Raw genomic sequence first — 7,855 nt, 5'->3', positions numbered from 1 at the left:
TTAATATCATTCAAATAAAACGATACTTGCTTGTTTGTTTATTGTTAAGCACAAAGCTACACGGTGGGATATCTTTGCTGTGCCTACTACGAGGACCCGGCATGGCCAAGCGTGTTAAGGCGTGCGACTCGTAATCTGAGGGTCGCGGGTTCGCATCCCGGTCGCGCCAAACATGCTCGCTCTTTCAGCCGTGGGGGCGTTATAATGTGATGGTCAATCCCACTATTCGTTGGTAAAAGAGTAGCCCAAGAGTTGGCAATGGGTAGTGATGATTAGCTGCCTTTCCTCTAGTCTTACACTGCAAAATTAGGGACGGCTAGCACAGATAGCCCTCGAGTAGCTTTGTGCGAAATTCCAAAACAAACAAACAAGCCTACTACGAGTATCGAAACCAAGGTTTCAGTGTTATAAGACTACAAGTTTAACGCTGAGCTACAGGAAGGAGAAACGATACTTCAAACCAATTCACAACCAAGAAACCAATTGCAAAAAAAAAAAACCAACGAAAAATAATAAAACTGTCAGCCTCAGATAATTATGTTTGGTTATTTGTTGTTAATTACAAAGTTACATAATGGGTTATTGTGGTCTGCCAACCTCGGATTTCGAATTTTGATTTTAACGACATAAGCTCCCCTGCTTACTACAACAAAAGCAGAAACGTATGAAGTTATCCTGGAGTGGTAAAGGTAAAGTGAACTTTGTGAATGGCGTATTTTCTTTTCTTAAACAATTTCGCTGGATATCCTTTTTAGTCATTGCTAAATACAAATTTAAAAGCTTTTTTACTGGTATAATATTTTTCAAAACTACTGTGTTTATTTCGCGGTGTCAGTCCTCAGACGTATAGCCTATGTCACTGGGGTGGGAGAGGGGGTTTGGGCTAATTGGTAGCTTAAACAAAGAGATCTAATAAAGACCAGCTGATCGTGAGAAGGTTAATTTGTAGCAATTAAATGTCTTTTTAAGCTTTATTTTCTAATACGGCACTGGTATAACGCAATATAGAATTAGTTGATCATTCGCGCCCACGAAAACCCATATGTCAAGTTCCCAATAATGAAGTACCAAGTTTGTCATACAGCTGCCAACGTAAAATTAATTATCATGGCAAATATTGCTGGTCGTTTCTAGACAAAATTCTATTCACTAATCTCTAGAAAAGGAAATTATATGATAATAAAAATGATAGCCTGACTAATTTTCTTAGTCTGTTTTCGATGAATTGTCTCAGAAAAATTTTTCTGCTGAATTTGAATAGCTCATATGACAACATTCAATAGTTTGGAGAGTACAAACATACCGATCTAGTCAGTATAATTGTAATGGTTTGGTTTGGTCTATCTTGAATTTTGCGCAAAGCTACACGAGGGCTATATGCTCTAGCCGTCCTTAATTTAGCAGTGTACGACTAGAGGGAGGCGGCTAGCTAGTCATCACCACCCACCGCCAACTCTTGGTCTACTCGTTTACCAACGAATAGTGGGGTTGGCCGTCAAATTATAACGCGCTCACGGCTGAAAGGGCGAGCATGTTTGGTGTGACGGGGATTCGAACCCGCGATACTCACATTACGAGTCGAGTGCCTTAACCACATGGCCATGTCTGGCCCAATTGTAATGTAAAGAAGAAGACTAGGCCTACCAGTCTTCAGATAGTTTTGACTCACGTTGCTGACACTTGCGCTGGTACGAACATTCGAACCGGATCGTTGATTTTACACAATGGTTCTAAGTTAAAACTATTATATTATTTTCAGTTACCTCACAGAACGTTTACCTTAAGAACAGAATCAGTTATTAGAGCAATCTAAAATTATCATTTGTTCATATTATTTCTCACGTTTCAACAATACTGATATGAACAATTAGGTGTGAAAGATTACATCTCTGACTATAACACTTTGCAGTGCCACACGTACTTGGAACAAAATATGCTACTTCGGTTGAAACTGAACTACTAATCACAAACTAAATAATTCCCGTGTTCAGCGTAATTCATTCAGCACCTACAGTATAAAAGTAAAACTGCAATAAAATGTATCTCCAGGTTACGGAAGTGTCAAGATATGAATGTACAATCGAAAAATCATAACCATTCTGTGTTACATTCAGATAGATGTATCTGTGTGATGTGTTGGAAGAGGGTTGATTTTGAAAAACAAGGTTTATGATAAATAACCCTTGATATGTAGTGAAGGTAACCAAATATTTCGATGATAGAAATACACCTTAGAAGAAGTATATATATATATATTTATTTACCCTTGAAGAGCTATGATAACCAATATCACCATTTTCTAATTTTTCTCTATTCATTTCATATATTCTGGAAAAAAATTGGATCATAATAACATAGCATAATGTTTAGGAACAACAAGGGACCTGTTGGTCCATCTCGGCTGTCCCATCCATCCTCTAAGTCAAACTAAAACTATTAAATAAATAAATTTAAAAAAAGCTTAAAGTCAACCCTTACCATTCAAATATATATATCGGTCTTTCTTTTAAACTTACTCAAATTTTCTGTCTGCACAATATTTAAAGGCAGTCACAATATTTGAAAAACGAAACTGTCTAAGCTGAAGACAATTGTCTGAATTTATATTTGGGTCTCGTAGTTCTGTAGTTTTTACTGTTAAGCACGAAAACTATTGATGGATCTACGACTTCAATTCCTTTTACAATCACTCCTATAAGATTCGTTGCCCTGCATGGCCAGGTGGTTAAGGCAATCAAGTAGTAATCTGAGGGTCGCGGGTTCGAATCCTCGTCGCACCAAACATGCTGTCCCTTTCAGCCGTGGGGACGTATAATGTTACGGTCAATCTCACTATTTGTTGATAAAGAGTAACTTTAGAGCTGATGGTGGGTGATGATGACTAGCTGCTTTCTTTCTAGTCTTACACTGCTAAATTAGGGTTGGCTAGCGCAGATAGCCCTCGTGTAACGAAATTCATAATCAAACCGAAGTAAGACGGATGAAAGAGAATTAGAAAACATCTTGTAAAAGAAACAACACGCACATGACTTGTAAATATTCTGCCTAAGATCATTCTCATCGCTAGGACTATATTTCTTGTAAGTTTGGTTCCATAGACACATATTTATAAACCTAATGAATATTCATAATTTTATAGCCAATACTACACTGAACATTTTAAGGTAAAATAATTTAAAACACGATTCCTTAATTACTGCACAACACATATCCGCAAAAAGATAATGATTGTAATAACGTACAGTATAGGAAAACTAAATAAACGCGTTTAACATATAAGGTTTTACGGTGTTGAACTAGCTTACAGTGTGTGTGTGTTGTTGTTGGTTTTTTTAAGAACTAACGACTCTGGTGGGTCGATGGTGTGACAGCTTCAACGCTCCTCCTGATCACATGGCAAACCAGAGACAGCGGTGACAGGAGAGAACTACGTTTACTCTGAAGCAGAACATCAAACAGACCGTTCGGTAAACAGTTTGATCATATGAGGTGCCAGCCGGGTGGACTTCTATTAATTTAGCAACTAGTAGCTGAAGAGGACGGTTAAGTAGCCGGTCACTCTTTGGTTTTGTGTGATGACCAACAGTGCCTATATTCTTTGTTTACCGTACTATAGGTGTATAGTCTTTCTGTATAGTGATTAAATTATGCTCTATCCGTATCCTATACACGACATATTTACACGACTTTTTCATCATGGCTTTCAGTAGTTCAGTCATGACTTATCTACAGGTGATTTTGTTCAAACTGACTATATTGTGACTTGACATCTGTCAGTTCCAAGTGCTATTTATGATCAAAATCTGTCTCGCGCAAGACATATTACCATTAAATAAAGCCATCCAATCTGTAACGTTGAGCTGTTATTAGTTCAAAAATTATGTTATTTATTCAGTTTCCACTAAATAAAGTCGTCCAATATGCTAAGTTAACATCAAACTGTCATCCAACTAAACTACTAAACTACAAATGATCTAATTTATCGATCTCCAATCAAACAGATATTCAATTTGTGGACTAGTTTAAAATCAATAATCGTCCAGTTTAGTGAGTTACTATTTAACAAAAGTCCTCCTATATTTTGAGCTAATATTAACTGAAGAGTCAATAATGTTAGATACTAATAAAAGGAGAGAATGAAAAAGGAAATAGAAGAGATGTGTCGGAAAAAAATCAGAAGTTGCTCAATCAATTTCAGAACCCACAAGTTATACATGTGACAGATGTCAACGAAAAGTTATTTTCTCCTATGGGATTATTCAGTCCTACCCTGAAGTGTCAACACAAGTAAAACTGTTTTACAGATACAAGTATCTATTGTTTTATAAGACAGAACAATATTTACTAATAAGATTATTTTTTAAACTTTAGAGGACCTCCAAGTGCAGTATCTAGAAATAGTTGGTACAGAGATATTCAAGCGTGGCCTTTGACCAAATACTTCCGCTGTAAGAAGTACGGTTAGTATTAACTGTTATGACTAGTGTTAATACAATAAAACATAGCGGTAGACTTTGGCTATTTTTAAATTGGCAAGTAGTATGTATTATCCATAATATTAATAAATTTAAAGAAAATGTATAGAAGATCTTTAGTCAAGGATTGTGATTATTAGCTGCAATCCTCTTTCTGCGCTTTGTTCACAAAACAAACTTGGGTACACTTGTTTTGACTGTTCCAAATGTGATCTCTAAGTTATTAAAAACGTACGTGATAACACAATATACAATCTCATTCGACTGAGAATGGCTCTGTATGGCCAGGTGGTTAAGGTACTCGGGTTTGAATCCCTGTCACACCAAACATATTCACCCCTTAAGTTGTGGGGACGTTATAATGTGATGGCCAATCACACAATTCGTTGGCAAAAATAGTTCAAGAGTTGACGGTGGGTAGTGATGACTAGCTGCCTTCCCTCTAGTTTTACACTGCTAAATTAGGGACGGCTGGCGTAGAGTGCACTCGTGTAGCTTCGCGCGAAATTCAAAAACAAAACCGACAGAAACCTGTTTCAATAGTTGTTCATACAGGTGAAACATCGTATCAGAAATTTTAAATCAATAATAGCATAAGGATTTGTTTTTGTTTCGTTTTACATTTCGCGCAAAACTACACGAGAGCTATCTGCGCTAGCTGTCCCTAATTTAGCAGTGTAAGACGAGAGAGAAGGTAGCTAGTCATCACTACCCACCGCCAACTCTTGGGTTACTCTTTTACCAATGGATAGTGGGATTGACCGTCACATTATAACGCCCCCACAGCTGAAAGGGCAAGCATGTTTAGTGTGACGAGGATTCGCATCCGAGACCCTCGAATTACGAATCGAGTGCCTTAACCACCTGGCCATGCCGGGCCAGCATAAGGATAAAGCTGTAGATCCACTTGTCTTGGGCCTTGTATGAACTTTTAAAATCTATAAGCTTACATGTGTGTTTGCGTGCTTTTCTTTTAGTGAAGCTACATCGGACTATCTACTGAGTCCACCGATGGGAATCTAACCCCTGATTTTAGTAAGTTTAAAAAGTATAACTTTTTTTTTTCAAGCACGCTGTTGTGCTACTATATTAAGAATAAAAAAACTGACGTTTCGTCTCACAATAAAAGGTAAAATATTCCTTATTAGTACAGCAGGCTAGTTTCAGTAATACAACTACAATTGTTAGGGCTAATGTTTACAGTGTTCATTCAGACTACATATACAGTAGTCCTGATGATGGTGACTGTATTACTGAAACTAGTCGGTTGTAACTAATACTAAATATTTTATCTTTACTTTCACTGTGCCAAAACATACTGGATTTTCTGGTGTGTTTCTTTCTCTTAATACAGTTTAACTAGTGTTTTAAATTATGTTTTGTATTATATCTCTTGCCCTAATGTTTGAACTTTATGTGCAAAGAATTGAAAATTCTAGGTTTTAAGTAGATTAAATTTTTCTTCCACTCTTAATGAATAAAACTATAATGCATAAATAAGTTTCAAAAATGTTCAAATAACATCAGGTATGTAATTCACCAAGCATAATAAGATATCCATAGCAGTAAAACTTGGTTATATAATCGCAAAACATTCATCGCACAAATGTTATTTTATAGAACCTAGTAAGTAAACATTACGTGTTTACTCAAAAGTTAATGACAACTCTCTATCTTGACAAAACAGTGTTACAACAACTCATAAATAATACTAGAAAACAAGCTTGTTGTTATGGTAACCTCATGTTATGCGTCACGTCTCTCGAGACAACATCGTTCTTATATGAGCCAACACGTGCATATGAAAAGGGTGGCATACGATATCGTTTTCACAAAAACAAAGACCATATTCCCATAACGATTAAATCGCGAAACTAAAACGCAATGTGATGTATATGTAGATATATCTTTTCAATATTTTTATTTCGGGATATATATACTTTATACTAGTATAATTTGTATACTGGGCTACCATTTAGTTCATACCTATCACAATGGGGGTTAGAATGCTAACTTCAGAAGGTAACTTTATCTTACTTACCTTCATTGTTGTTATCAATACGTTTCTATTTTTTCTTCTTTACTTTGGACACCAGTCACTTTCCCACAACTGTCTGCAGGCAGTGAAGGGTGATAAAGATGCGGGACGTTGTGGGCTGAAGCACCCACATTTCCTTCTCCTAATTTCTATTTTATTTGATTATGCTTTTTTCATGAATTTCTTCGTATAAGACTAGCGAACGAAGGTTAAGATTGATAGACGGTGTATCCCCACCGCAATGTGGGTCCTAATTTCTCAGTCACCTCCAATACCTAGAGTACATTTTATATGCCACATTATAGTGGAAACCCTTTTAATTTCTGCAGCATTTTAGGCTTGTTTCTATTTATTAGAAATATATATGTGTATGCATGTATATGCGTAAATACAGTTACGACAGAAAGCGTTCGAACCCCAGCGTTGTGAGTAGTTTTTTCTCAAAACTTAAAGAGTATCACGATTATGATAATGAAAGTATAGTGTATTATAAATATTATACTAACAGACATCTACATAATTTTTTATGTAAATTGAACGACAAGAATAAACTGATTATAAACAACTAACCAAAAATAGGAGGAGCAGAAAGTGTTCGTACAGTTCAGAACATGTGAAAAACTGATATTCCCGTAAAAATTTGTTTAGTTTGGCGAATAAACTACATTATACCATTCCAGAACTGGACACTGAGTTATAATTATTGGAATTCAGCCAGCAAAATATGTACTTCCGGCAATTTAGCGCCGTCTCCGTCATTATCTGCTTGGTCATCAAGGCGAACAGGGAAACAACTGTCCAGTGATTTAAACAACCGAATTATTGTAAAATACAAGTCTCATGTGTCTCTTTCCAGTATTACTACACAACTTATTGTACCAAAATCTACTGTTCAAAGCATTATTGCCAAGTTTAAACTTACAAGATCAACTGCTAACCTCCCCCTTTCCGGATGTCCCACCAAAATTCCAGAAAGAACCAAGAGGATGGTTCTCAGAGAAGTTAGTAGGAACCCTCGTTTAACACATAATGACATACAGAAACTGGTAAGGGAAACTGGGGTTGAAGTAAGCACCTCTACAGTTACGAACATGTTACGCTCTTTTGGGTTCAAAGCATGCCGTCCTCGTAGAACTCCATATTTAAAGCCTGTTCATTTAGAAGCATGATTAATGTATGCAAGAAAGCATGCAGATAAACCCTTTACCTATTGGAAGAGTATTCTTTGGTCAGACGAGACTAAAATCGAGCTTTTCGGCCACAATGATGTTCGCTATATTTTCCGTAAGAAGGGGGAACGAAATCTTTCAAAGAACACCGTCCCTACAGTTAAACACGGAGG

This window comes from Tachypleus tridentatus, chromosome 1 (genome assembly GCF_004210375.1).
Source record: "Tachypleus tridentatus isolate NWPU-2018 chromosome 1, ASM421037v1, whole genome shotgun sequence".
In the NCBI taxonomy this organism is placed as follows: Eukaryota; Metazoa; Arthropoda; class Merostomata; order Xiphosura; family Limulidae; genus Tachypleus; species Tachypleus tridentatus.
This window is presented reverse-complemented; position numbering follows the sequence as displayed.